Genomic DNA, 14,696 nt, shown 5'->3' on the forward strand with positions numbered 1-14,696 from the left:
GTAGGGATATATCTCTCCTGTCAAATAACACTCATTGAAATTTCTTTAATTTTTTTTCTCTGACCTTACTAAGCCTAGAAAATACAGCCTGTGAACCCTAACTATTGCTGTGTAAAACCTGCTGAAACACTAATCAAACAGCACATTGGCTGGCTTCCAAGGAGTGCAACAGTGCTCAGAAATGACCCAAATAATTTTTATTAATGGGCTTAACATTACTTCCATTTCAAAAGAGACAAATCATTTAATAAAATGTGTGTTCAGTTGTGTTCATTAGTGCTAATCAGTAGTTCATTAAACCTTAATCATAGCAATTTCAGGCCACTAATATTCAGGTAGTTTAATAAAGGCCCCAGCAGTAAAAGAGCACACTTTGCATATTCAGGAACATATTTATTCCTAGTAAACCCTACTCAAATACACAGTGTCCATTCAGGTGGATATCAGGGATGTGACAGTATCAGATGAAAGAAAGAAAAAGATGGCAAAACACCATCAGTGGACTTTTAACTGAAGCAAATGTGCATTTAAATTATGAAGTTTTGTCATACAGACCACTGTTAATTACATTTAAGTACCTTTTGAGCAAGGAATGCATCAAGCTAAGACTTTTGATGAAGGGAGTTAGCCTCTGTAGTGGAAACAGCAGGACAAAGTCTAAGCACACTGGTAATGCCTATTATAACCTATTTTGAAAGGTTGATTTATAAAACAGCATATTGGATAATAATGTGTCTCCAGTTCACAGAGTAATTAACATATGTAAATTTTCAGTGTATGTGTAGTTCTACTGAAGTCACTGCTTCTCAAGTCTTGTTCAAAGCTCATGAATTTGGTTTAGTAATTTTCCATGATCTCATGCTGTCTTCCAGGGAAGGCTGTTACCAGCTGAACAATTCTCTCTGGATGTGTGAAGCCCAAACTGTGCTACAGATAACACTGAACAAAAATGCTTCACTTTTTACTATATATATATATTAAAAGTCAGTCACTCTGAATTTCATGCTTTTCACTCAATATACTCATTTTGTGTCAGCATTACTATGTGCCAGAAATATCATAAGCTGGTTCATTCCAGTTAAAGTTTTATGCTAATGCAAGTTTCTACAAACACGTCAGTCCTAATTGCTTTTCTGAAGGAAACAAGAGTTAACAGTTGGTTAGAAGGATGAAACTTTAGGTGGAAACCTGGAAATTTCTTGTTGGCTGAAAGTTCATTTCATTGAAATCCAGTTGTAATTTTGAGAGGGTGCTTTCTGTACTTTAGGTGACCATAACTGAAGCAGGCATAACATCATGTGAATCTCTTCCTTCCCAGAAGTGTGGTGTACTCTTTTATCATCTCAGTGCAGTAAGGTGCCATCATATAGTAAGGTTATGCTTCAAATCTTGTCCAGGTAAGAAAATTATTATTTAACTCAAGTTGGGTCCCTATTTTAATCTACTTTAACACTCCTCTATCATCTCTTTTTTTCTGATTTAGCAGTTCCTGTGGATAGTGTTGACCCATTTCAGTGAGATGACTTGATTTTGTATTGAAGTTTTTCCCCTAATAAAACATTCTGCCAGAAAGAAGACAGTGATTTACCTCTTCCCACCTCTCAAGACTGAATGCCATATAGAAAGTATTTCCTTTTTTCCTTGCTGTAGCTATCCCTTTCTCCTTTATTTTTTTCTTGATTAAATAAGGAAATGAAAATACTATGAGAAGATATATTCTGCAAAAACTGCATGTAGTAAATGAATGTCCAGACATTTAATGCAATAGAATTCTAAGTGTTTCAGGCTAAGATAGCTGTATTCATCACGTCTTTACTACCCACTCTTGTATAGGTAAGCAAATGGTGTATTTGTTTCCTGCTTTTCTCTTGACTGGCGTCTCATGTAATGCACTTTACCAACTCTCTACAGTTCTGCTTGAAACAAAGCTGGCATTACAGCAGGCTGATGATGCTTTAATGTACTGTGCAGGAACTTACCAACAGCTCCAAGAAGCAGTTTTGGGTATGTTGTCAAACCTGTGCTGTGTCACTGGGATCTCCAGCCCAAAAGACAAAGGTTAAAATTTTAGGGTGGCATGTTTTCTTCTCCTCTCTATTGTCATATGACATAGAGGGCAAGCCAATCTAGTGGAGACAGACAGATCTGCACACATAGGTTGGACCTCACAAATAACATGTTCCATTCCTGGGAGTTTTCCCTTCTGCCCCATCTTTTATATTCCTTAGAAACTTACAGACACTTTTTGCATGTAATATGGCAAAGTCTGAAAGAAGAGGTTGGATAAGGCCTAGAGGGAGCAGATAGTTCAAACCATGTGCAGTCTGGATTTGTTGAAGGATCCAACACAATAGATTTCAAGGACTTGTTTAAATAATATGTAATAATAAGGTGTGGATTTTGTAAAGTCAGAAGAAAATCAAAGCAGAGGTTTTTGGGAAATCCCAAGAAGTCCCAAGAGCACAAGCTCTCTGACACACACCCTTTGTGATATGCAAATTGTTAGCAAAAAGAAAAGCAGTTCAGCCTACAAAAGGCTCATGGTGGACTGGCATGAAATTCTGTTTCACTGTAACTTTTTATAGTGGCATGTCAGATGGTGGCATGTCAGATGTTGAAGAATTGGTCTGGTCTGCCTATGAGGACTCTGGTAGATGTGAGTTCTTCTAAACCCTGACTGGAGTCATTGACAGTGCTTCAGCAGAGGAAATCAAAGCTCTGTCTGGTAGGTGGTCTTTTTTCTTCCTTTTCTTCTTATTTCTTTTTTTATTTGTTTTATACTGTCATAGAGATTCTTCAATGGGGAAAAAAATGCATTCAGCTTAGCTAAAGAGCAAGACTCTCCATGAGTAACTCTAACTGACCTGTTTTCTGTGGCCTGGGATACCTGAGTACATTGTCTAGTGGAGCAGTACTGGAGTATAAATAACACCGTTGAGGAGCAAGAATGGAAAGAGTATAATTAGGAATGCAAGTTGCTCATGAAAGTTATGTACTGGCATTGCTCAGAGCATAAAAAAATTTAAATACATTATTTCTTGCAACATAGTAAGAATCTAAGCTTAAAATAGTATTAAAATATTTGGTTTAAGACTAACAGTAAGGGGATATGTGGAACAGATGAATCCCATGTTTTATGTAGGCTAATAAAATATTATGAACTGGATATATTTCTAAAATTGCTACTAAGGGTGACTGGATGATGTGGGGGGATTGCTAACATGCTGTAGAACCATTAGATCTCGCTCACTGTAATTCAGCAAGTCTTAATATGAGCTGAGCCTTCTCTTTCTCCTTAATGGCTGTTTGATGTCCTTCATGAAATCTGTGTGGGTGGGTTCTCAGTTCTGATGTTCAGCTGGTAACTATCCACACAGAGCAATAACACAGTGTGTTAATTTACTGTTGTGTTTTCTACAGAAACCATTACAGAGAGGGGGCAGAGCACAGAAGCTGGGGGCTAGAGACTGAACATCTAACACATAGTCCTTGTTAATCATCATGTATGAATTAAGTAGCTAAAATAAGCATTGTTTTGTCATACATTTTAGAAGAGCATTGTTGTGTGTATATGTTTTGTTTTTATAGTTGCCCTTAAGTTGGAAACAGCGAGTCACCAGGCAGAAATGTCTTCTCGTAAGTTGGCAACATGAATTCCTTGTTCTCCAGGACATTACTTTCCCCATTTCTGAGATCCTTTCTGGACATTTTAATGTTCACTATGGTGTTGTTCACTATGGTGTCCTCCACTTTAAATATTGAATGTTAAATGTTAACTTGTCTTTAATGTGCCTCAAAATGAGTTTTATTCTCCTAAGTCCTTTCAGCTTGGCTGTGGGCTTCTGATTTCAAAGGGATACTTTTTCTGCTAAACAATTTCTGTCAGTACTCTGACTCACTCTAGGAGACACTGGTGAAAATGGTGGGGAGAAACACACTGAGATGAAGGGTTTGTCTTTTTTTTAATTAACTGATAAAAACAACCAAAAGAAATGTATTTGAAGTATAAATAAGACAGTTTTTTTGAAGTGTAAGATATTGAAGGAGAAAGTTAATAAAAAGATATGTCAAGAAAACTTTAATGAAATATAGAAACTCTAGGGGGAAAAGGGTAGTAAATGACATGTGAGAAACCAGGTTAAATATGTGGAATATAAAAGAAAAGTGTACAAGGAATCTGCACTCAAGCCAAGGGTCAGTGAGGCTCTTGGAAAACCTGAATGGAGTTATAAATTATTGAGGTTAATGTTGCAAAAATGTGAAATGGTTTCATTTTTTATTTGTTTCTTTGTGGTATTTTTCCAGAAAAGCACTCGAAGATCCCAGGCAAGAGATGATGATAGGTATTTATTCTGTGAGGAAAGTAAGGGTTATAATGCATTAGATGTCTGAAAATTAAAACAGCAGCTGAATTGCGTCCACGAGTATTCAAAATAAGTAAGGAAAAGATCTTAACTGCAAAATGTAGAGGAAAGTAATGTGTAGATAAATGAACAGTGTTTTCTGCAGCTTGCTTTGGTGGAGCTGTGGTGTGGTAGTAGTATGTTGTCATAGCAATGCCTTATTTTAAGAAAATGGGAATTAAGTTTGCAAACACTTCATCAATTTTTGGTAAAAGAATATACCACCACAGTAATTCAACAGAATTTGAAAGTGGGCCTAAGGGATTTGGAAGCACAAATTGCAGTGAAAAATCATAATGAAAATAGTACTCTTGTATCAACTGAAATCCATGAAAATCAACCCTAAAGTATTGAGGGTTTTTGTTGGGTTTTTTTGCTTGTTTGTTTGTTTTCCTAGTAAATGTGTCTGGATAGGCATTGGGAGAAGTTTTACAATTTAAACATGTGGCATCCAAGAGTACAGGTTTTTCTGCAGCAGGTGGGTTTCAGCTAAGTCTCATTGTCTACATTATTTTCATTTTGTCTTCCACCCCTTTACTGTGAAATATCTGCTGGGAAGGGGCTGATGTAAGACCCTTTGTTAAATGGGGAAATTTTATCTGAAAACCTGAACTAATTTTAAGCAAGAATGCTATAAACTGACATGACATTGGGGAATGAAATTACTTTTGAATCCCCTTTGAAAAGAACCAGAGCCCTAAGAGTAGATGTCAATTTAACTAGACATTATAGCCTGAGTGTCAAAGGCTTGTTGTGAGTTGCTCACAGGGAGTCAGAAATCCTGAGTATGCATGGGCATTTGTAACACAAGAGGCTGTGGGCAGATGGCTGCAGGGATCTGGGCTGTTGAAGAACTCGAGTCCTTAATATACGGAGAGTGAGTACTTGGAAGATTAGGAGCTGGTCAGCACTTTACCTGAAGCACACATTCTAGGTTTGGTGATTTATTTTTTTTCCCTGCTATAATCCATCTTAAGCTCTTGTTGGTTTTTATCATATGTTTAATTTTCATCTTATGTTTGAATTTCATTCAAAGGACTTTTTCACGTGAGGAGTTTTATTCACACTTGGAAAAAAATGAAACTAATTTTTTTCTCATTTCTGTCCAATTGACACTGCAGACAGATGGAAATATGTGACTAATATAATGGGTCAGTGTATCCCTATAACTTGAATCAAAAGAGTCTAGTGAAACTAAAGGCTCTGGCTTTACACTTTTCTTTTTGATCCTAGCCCAAGGCAGACCTAAAGATCAAAGCATGCCATGTCAACAGGTATAAAGATGATATATTGCCTCTCTGCAGTATTCTCTGAGTCTGATTTATACTGCATGGTGCACAGATCTAGTTGAATGATAGAGTGTAAATGAAGTGTTGGTAAATATTTGAATCCTTGGGGATGAATTTTGGAGGGAAAACTAGCCAGTTGGTTCTTTGTTTTGTCATTCATATGCCTTATGTAATGTCAAAATTTGTTTTTAATGCCTTTCTGAGTATTGACACCTGTACTTGTTCACATAGATGTGAGGGAAAGAAACATTTCTTCATAGCATCTTCCCTCTAGCAGCTAAGGAATTCCTTTGATAGAGTTTCACTGATTTAGAAGAGGATTTCTTCAAACGCTAAATATTTTCAATAGCTAAGTTCTCATGTAGGGCAGTTTTCTTTGATATTTTCTTTGAAATGAAATTTAGCGATCACTAGCTATGAGTTGCAGACAACAGGAGTGCCCACTTTGTGAAACGCAGGCTTACCGGGGATCATTTCCATCCTGGGATTGGGGAGGGAAGAGATAAAGAACAGCACTTTTCACACAGCCTCGAAAAAGGAGGTTTTTTGCTTTTGTTTCCTTGGAGGTAGAAGCTGAATTAGATACAACTATCCTAGTTAGAAATGCTTTATGGGAATTGTAGCTCAAAAACCTCATACTCACATTTCCTTGAAGCAGGCTGCAGGTGGAGCCTGTAAGACTTGTGACCTGTATGAAAACAGAAGTTCTGGTTGTTGTCAAGGTGTAGCCCATCCTGAGGGGCTGGAAGGAGCATGAGAGGCTCTTCAACTGCAGTCTGCATGAGGTAGGTGAGCAGTAAAGTGAGCAGTACAGCTAAAACCGTTTGTTTTGGCTTTACATTCTTCTGCCTGAGGACATAACTGAGGATAACCTTTTTTTTACTTTCTTTGTCTGTAAAGGAAATGAAATTTTGACTAAGATTACCTTCTCAAAAAAAAAAAAAAAAAAGAAAATTGATGTTTAATGGCTTCACTTACACACACTTTGTAGGTTCCCTCCAGATAGGCCCACTAAATATTAAATATCTTTGTGTCAAGCAACTGGCTTTCAGGTTCCTTTGAATATAGATTTCCAAAGGAAGTTTCATTCTACTAAAACACAGAATCAACTACAGATTAAAGGCCTTGAAGTATTTACAAGGAAAACCTGGGCAAACAAATGTTGTCATTTTGAAACTTCAAATCAAAAATCACAGCGGGCATCTGGTGGTTTTTGTGCCCATCCTACTGAAACATTGAAATATTTTAAGGATCTGGTGAGTTACATTGGTGCAAAAAAGCAGACAGCAAAAATGAAAAACAGAAAGCAAAAATTGGATTCAGATTATTTACCCAAAGTTCTTTTGAAATCTATCTTTACTATGCCCAAAAGCACACTAGAAACTTCATAGCCACAAACAAAAAATGTCTCTGCATCTGTGAGCTTGGTATGTAATTAAACATCTTGGTTCATGTGATCCCAAGAATTTACTTGAGGGGACACAAGTGAAAGGGCTACATTTACTGTAATACAGTGATGTAGCAATATGCCTTACTGCATTTCTAAATTGAGTTGCATCCAATTTTTCCTAACTTTTTAGATTCCAGTTATTGACACAAACCTCACTTCTGCCAGGTTGCATACAAGGGATGGCTTATGGGGGACTTTAAATTAGGAAAAAGGTTATGGTCTGTTTAATGGGCAGATATTCTCTATGTAAGGAGCAATGTAGAGTGTTTGAGGGGAAAAAACCAAACAAGCAGAAGACCCCCAAATTAATACAAAGTTGCTTTCTGAAGCCTAGTTTTGATGGCATTCATTAAATATCAGAATATTTTAAAAACAAAAATATCAAGGTAAAACTGTGATTCATTCTGTTGAGATTAACTTACTGGGACACTGGGGCTGGGAATCTTGGCATTTTGTGAATGCTGCCAGGTGCTGATTCAACAGAGACCTCCTGGAGTGCTACAATACACCCCAAATGCTGCCATGCACCGTGTTGGTGTGAATGCCCTGCGACTGGATGGCTTTGCCAGATGTCTGGAGCCATCACAGCCACTGGCACTGCTGTGACACTGCTCTGTGACAGGCTCACTAGTACCTCGTGTCCTGTGGGGCAGCAGGGAGTTGGGTTAGTTGTGGTGAAGCCACATGAGTTAGGCTGAAACTTCTTGGCTCAGTTCTGAAACTTGAGTTACTTCTCAGGGCTGCGGATGTCTTTGGCTCACCGCATTGGATATGGGTATAAATTATGCCATGTAGTTATTCATTCTGAAGCTCCTAAGATGCTTTGATGTGCATGGGTTAGATGGTGAAGGTACCCCAGCTGAGCTGGCAATATCCCACAGAGGGCAGATACATGCATATAGCATGAATATAAATTCTCTTTGAGGTATTAGAGAGAAACAGGGTTTACGTACAGATCTGACAAACTATTTTGGGTTTCTGTAGGAGGATCTGAAAAGTGGAGTGTAGAGCAGGGAAAGGCTGTATATGGAGTGTCACTTTGAAAGTTTCAGGTAGAAACCTGCATGTGCTTTTACAAAGAATGAATGAAGTAACATTTTGTACGGGGTGGAAACAGGCCAGGAAAGGTCATGGAGCCTGGTGTTTGTAGTGGCTTCCTTTGAAGGTGGAGGTAAATGAATGGGACTTGAATGACAGTGATTTGTCCTTGGTCCAAGGGGACTGGAATGGAGCCAGGTCCATGCCATGCCCTACTCTCTGCCCGTTGTGCTCTCCTTGTGTCTGTAAAATGCTAATATGTTAGAGGTATATATTTATAACGCAGATAAATCAAAATTTATTTTTTTATTTATAGCCACAGGTCTATGGGAAGGCTGACAGTTGAAGGATTCTGTGTGCAGGAGCACTAGTCAATATGTTTATTGTCTTCTAGATAATGAGTGACAACCCCACCAAGAATTTTATTAGGCCATGTTAATTTTCTGTCTGTTCTCAGAGCTATAGACTTTTAGATGTGTTTGTTGTTTTGTTGTTGTTCTGTTGGTTTTTTAGGGTCTTTTTCCCTTGTTTCTTTTAATTATTTTTCTTGCAATTTCTGTCTCAATTTCTAAATGAGGGAAAGAATTTCATCTTTTGTAATGACAATTAATGTAATGACAGTTTGAATGATCATAGCCTGGATGTAATAGCCAGATTCTTGGAATTAATTAACTCAGGAACTAAGTGAATAATTCAAAACAAATAGCTTTCTTGAGAAATGGACCCTCCAGCATTCTCAATATTTTCACTGAGAAGATCATATTGTTGTCATCATTGTTACTGTAAGAGCAGATTCTACTGGCTCCAACTGAGGCTTTCTTACAGAGTTAGCTCTTGTCCTTCAGACCACCAAGAAATGTGAATGGTTTTTGAACACATTTTTTCATGTGCTTCTTTCCAATGGGTGTTTTAGTCCTGTTTTTTGACCTGTCTTTTTGAACTTGGAGGGGTGATTTGCTTGTCAAAGCACTCACGTAGCTGTGTCTGCAACAGCACCTTGAGCTTGATGAGGAGAGAGCGATTTACGGCGCAGTCTTGGACCAGCATGTCGAGACAGGTCTGATCTGAGCCTAGATCAGCTCCAGCCTGATTTGGAAGGAGTCTCCCTGTGTCAGAGGAGGACAGGTCTCAGCTGTGGTCTTCATCCCACATTTTAAATGGTCTCTTAGAAGGAGTGTGTAAAAGATAAGGATGAAGACTTTGTTTTGTAGAAAACCACACCTAAAGTAGAGCTCTGATGTAGATGGATTTCTGATGAGCAGTGACAGAGAAACATTGTGTATAACTTGAGTTTTCCAAGTTCTGGAACCATCTTCACCAGAAGCTTTGATTTGTTGTAGTGCAGAGATGACAAACATGGATTTCAGGCCCCTCCTCTATCACTTTGGAGGGGCATCAGCTAGAAGAGTTGAGAGCACTGTCTCCACTGTCATGTTCTGTATCTTCAAGATGCTATAGTTAACAAGGGAAACTGAGAAAATAGAAGGCAAAATAAAACAATTGCTATTATTGGTCAGAGATTTGAAGCAAGTTCGTGGTGGAGTAAGATAAAAATTTGGTTCACTGGTAATTCCCTTCAATATTAGAGTCATGGACCATGTATTTTTCTTAAAATGGTTTTGATATTTACTGATATTCTTTGAAATTTTTTGGTTTTATCCTAAACTATTCATTGTGTAGAGTCTCTATAGCTTTTATTGAGCAAAAATTCTTTGTGATTAGTTAATGAAATAAAATACCATGGATTGAATGACATAGAGATATATACTACACTTTTTGAAAGATGTTCTCAAATTTCATATGCTGTTGCTTCAAATTTTATCAATTCTTTCTCTGAATACTTATCCTCTAAAAAATTATTTCCTAGGTCTTTAGGGGAGGCAGAAAGTGGTGGGAAAACATGTAAAAGACTCTTCATTGAAAATTGGTAGGGCTATTGTAGAGTTAAATGTTACTCAGCTGTAGCTCAGCTCTCTCAGCTCTCTCTAAAGTTGGGGAATTGGAGTCAGGGGAGAAAATTACTTTCTTGTGTTATGTATATTTAGAGGGTTATTGTGCCTTCCCCCCAAGTCCCTCTGGGCTGACTCCCAAACTGCTTGAAATCTTTTAGGGGCTGTGCAATGAGAGAGTTCCCAAGTGAAAAGGGAAGACACTAAATTAGTTTGTGTTAGCAGTGTAAAGAAACAGCAAACAAGGATATTTTTGCTAATGTATGCATCTCTAGATCATGCTTTTAAAAGAACTTCTTTTGTGACTAATTTTTTTTAAATTGTCTATCTTTTCCTCTCATCACTTGCAGATTTTTACATGTTCTTTACTTAAAAGGAAGGCTGGATAACTTACCTAAATTATTTGGGGATGTGTGTATGCTTATTTAAACATAAACTCTGGATTAGTAGTGAAAGAGTTAGCTGCAAAGTGAGCAGTTTTTCAAAAATGTGATGCTGCAGGCGCCAATACTAAGGTTGCAGAGAATTAACCAGGGGGCAAGAGTGGGGCAGCAGTAGTTTCACGATATGTTTCATTGCTTACTATGTTGAACATTTGGAATTCTTGTATAAAAAGAAAAATCAGCTTCCAAATCAAAATGGGAAGGCAAAAAAAAATTTTTAGACTACTATCTGAGACAGCATAGATTTGTCTAGAACAAAATACAAGCAATACAGTCCTGCCTTTCAGTTTAGCAAGATAACCCAAACACCTAAAAATAAAGGAAGGGAATCTTGAGTAAAAAACAACCTTGATGATTGTACAAAGAAAAGGAATGATTTATTATGTAAAACAATAGTCCAAATTTGACCAAGCTAGAAAGACAGGTAAATAAGATGCATTTAATTCTAATTTTGTCATACATTCCCCCTCTTTAAATTTAAAAGCAAGATAAGCTACAAAGTATTTTAAAGATAATGAGGGTATTTTAATTTTGTTAGGAAAAAAAAATCATTCTATAATGTCTGCAGATGACTAATTATGTTGTGTTCCTGGAGGAACTGAGTTACTTGTCTGCTTTGAAATTGGAAAGATAATAAAGCCATTTAATGTTGTAAAACTTAAATTCTGAACAATATCTTTACCTACAATTGCTTCAAAGTTATAGAAGCCTCAAGCTACACAAGTATAAACACTAGCAGATTTTATAGTGATTTTTTTGTGTGTTAAAGAAACAACAAATCCAAAAGAAAAACAAAAAAAAAAAAAAACTCCCCATAACAAAACACCTTTTCCACACAATTACACTTGTGAAACACCACCCTTGAAATGCAACACAGATGAAGATTTATTTCTCTGCCATTTGTTCCCTGCATTAATCTTCAGGTCTTTTAATAAAGGTGGGGAACAAAGGGTCAGGATGTCTCCAAGAAATGGTAATGGGATACATGGAGCTCTTCACATATAGGTCAGTAGATCAAGTCCAACCAGGATGAATGTTGCCTCAAACCTTTTCCATCCTGTTATTACTCTGCAGCTCTAAGGAATATAAACTGAGCAATGTTTCTGCTTTCTAGTAAACTGGTGACTGGTGCTGGGAAAAGCTGCTGCCCCTCTGCTCCAGGTCAGTGGTGAGGGCAGGAGTATGGGATTTGACTCCATGCCCAGATCCTCTGACAAGTGACTGAAACACGTGGATGAGAGCAGCAGTGAAACTTGCTTCACTGCTGCCTCAACTGCAGTGTTTTTCTTCTTGATCTGTGAAAGATGTTAGCTCAACCCCCTCAGATCAGTAGTAACATGGTAGAGGAGAGAAGAAATAAAAATAGAAGTGGGATATGTCTAGATCCCAACTGAAAGAAAAAAAAAAACAACCCTACAAAATTAAATGAGATGTCTCTAGCACAAACATAGACCTGTGAGTAGGCGTAGCCTCTGAGAGTAGGGTAGCAGAATCAGTGTAGACTTAAGCTCCTGTATAATTTTAAAGAGTTGAGAAATGTATAGAGCCTGGTAGATCCTGCTTCAGAGAAACTAAATTAACAGAAGTCTATCTGGCTTCTTGTAAACGCTGACTCAAATAAAATAATGCACTCAGCTTTCATCTGTGATAATTGAGTGTCTAATACTTGGTTTAAAAATGATTGGAAGATGTGGACTTTTGTTTCTGTGTTCAAAGGTGTATATGTCTTCCCCCCTTTTTATAGTCTATAGGTATTGAACAAAAGAATTCAAGAACAAATATATAACTAGGAAAAGGACCAGCCATATCAAGAAAAAAAATGGGTAGTTTTTCATATTCTTATTAAATGGATTTCATACTCTGTCCTGCAAAAAACTTGCCATGTTTTTCCTGGACTTTTTGTTTTGGAAATGGATGATTGTATATTCAGCTGCCCTTGGTTTGGCAGGGAGCAAACACCATGTAGCTCCAGTTCTGTCTACTGCAGTAAGGGCTGTCCCATTTTGATTTCTCTGTTACCATCTCTCATCTCTCACTAAAACCAGAATAGTTATACAAATGTAAACAATCCAGCCTCAAGGGTGGTATACTTGTGTTTTATTTGTCTCTATCAGTAGAAAATTTTAAATGAAACATTCTTCTGCATGTGTTAACAAAGAAACCAAAACAAACTTGGTATGTCTAAAACTCCAAGGAATTCAGAACTGAATGTGAATTTTATGCTAAAAGACCAGAAGCAACTCTTTAAACTTTCTGATCCTTGTGAAATGATATAGTAATTGAATTACAAAAAGCATTAGTAGGAGGTTTTTTATCCTTTCTACAGTACATGTGTGTGGCTGTGCCAAATCAAGGTTTATCTGGTGCAGTATTCTGTCTCAAAGGAGCTGAAGCTGAAGGTGCTTTGGGAGGAATATAGGGAAAGGTTTGGTGTATAATATTCCCTCTGAACCACAATTGAAGGACTTTGTGAGTCGAAGATAGTTTCTGTGTATTTAACAGCCCTTAATGCATTTTTCTTCCTTAGTCTTGTCCAGCTTTTTTTTTTTTTTTTTTTGAGGCCATGTAAACTTTTAATGCATTCCAGAATCCTGTGGGTTGGTGCATCACAATAAAACCACAGAGTGTAGGACCTGCAACAGCCCCCACCTGTGAGCACCTTCAACTCATGTGGTATTGGGAGAGGCAGAGAAGAGTCAGAATGGGCCCATCTTCCCATTTTGGCCCATCTTCCCATATTCCCCGTTGTGGGCAATGGGATGCAGACAGACTCATTTACAAATACCTCTCAAATGTTTGTTCTTTGTTTCTTTTCTCCATACTGAGGACTGGACTGTGCTTTTCTGATTCCGATTTTCTCAGGTTTTAACAAAACTAAGCTACATCATCAAGCCTTTTAAAATGGTTATTTTAAGCAGGAGGTCTAACAACAAGCAGCCCAAAGCCTGTGATCTAGGATTCCCCAAAGGCCTTATTTTGTAGAAGGGTTGCATGTACCTATTTCTGCCTAAATTCGTGGCCACAGTGTTTTGAAAATGTCTTCCATGAAAAATTACAACCATTTTTTAGATGCCTGAAAGTGACTGTAAGAGATTGTTAGATAGAACAAGTTTGAGAAAATGCCTCTTAGGGTAGTTGATCATTGTTTTGCTGGTATATCTGGTACCTGAGGGAAGGAATCTGTTCTGACAAATGCATTTCCACTGCAGAATTACCTCTGGGCAGGGAAGGTTGAACAACAATTCCACTGACTGTAAAATAATCGGTAGGTCCCTTATTACTGGTAACAATGCCAAAGTTATCTATGTACTAGGCTGTGTTCCTCCAGATAGCCTCCCCGTTGGAAAAGGCATTTTTACCTTGATAACTTGAAGCAAAGCCCGGCAGCCCCATCAGTCGTCACGGCAGGTCCCAGTGGTGGTCAAGCAGTAACGAGATTTAAGCAGCGAGGACTGACTCTCCTTATCTCGGCTGCCGAGCCTGCTCCCTGCAGCCATGGCTCTGGCTTCCCTCAGGAAGAGGGAATTCAGGCACACATCCTGGGAAACTCAGTTGTGCACGGAACTGGGGACATCCCCTTACTGCAGCCACTGCTGGTGCCTCCCTCGCCAGCAGGGACCTCGGATTATGCCTGCCTGGAAGGAAGGAGCTGTTGGAGCTTGGTTTGGATTGTCCTTGCGATGTCAAGGACTTGCCATCTGTTTAGTGTTTGTTCTGCTAGTGGATTTTCAGTCTCAGTGTTAAGGTTGCTAATGATTGATTAATCCAGCTCAGTATGGACAGAGCACACTAGGCAGTTATAAACTAATTGCAACAATTTCTCTGATGCCGCCTTTCGCAAAATGTACTGTCTGGGGCACAGATGAACAGCAGCAGCTCCATTTCTAGCCTTGACCCTGAGCTAATTAGGAAAGATCCTGCTCCCTTCCATCCACTGAGATGAAAAAGAGAATTTAGAAAAGGTTTATGAAGGAATAGTTTTGCCTGATGTGGTTGGGTTTTTTTTCCCTTCCATTTTGTTTGGTTGATTTTTTTTAAGGAAAATATATCATGGGTCTTTCTGCAAATTCACTGCTGTCTGTAGCCATTAGGGAATAATCAGAAGTATGAGAGCATGTACACTT

This window comes from Melospiza melodia, chromosome 2 (assembly GCF_035770615.1).
Source record: "Melospiza melodia melodia isolate bMelMel2 chromosome 2, bMelMel2.pri, whole genome shotgun sequence".
Lineage (NCBI taxonomy): Eukaryota > Metazoa > Chordata > Aves > Passeriformes > Passerellidae > Melospiza > Melospiza melodia.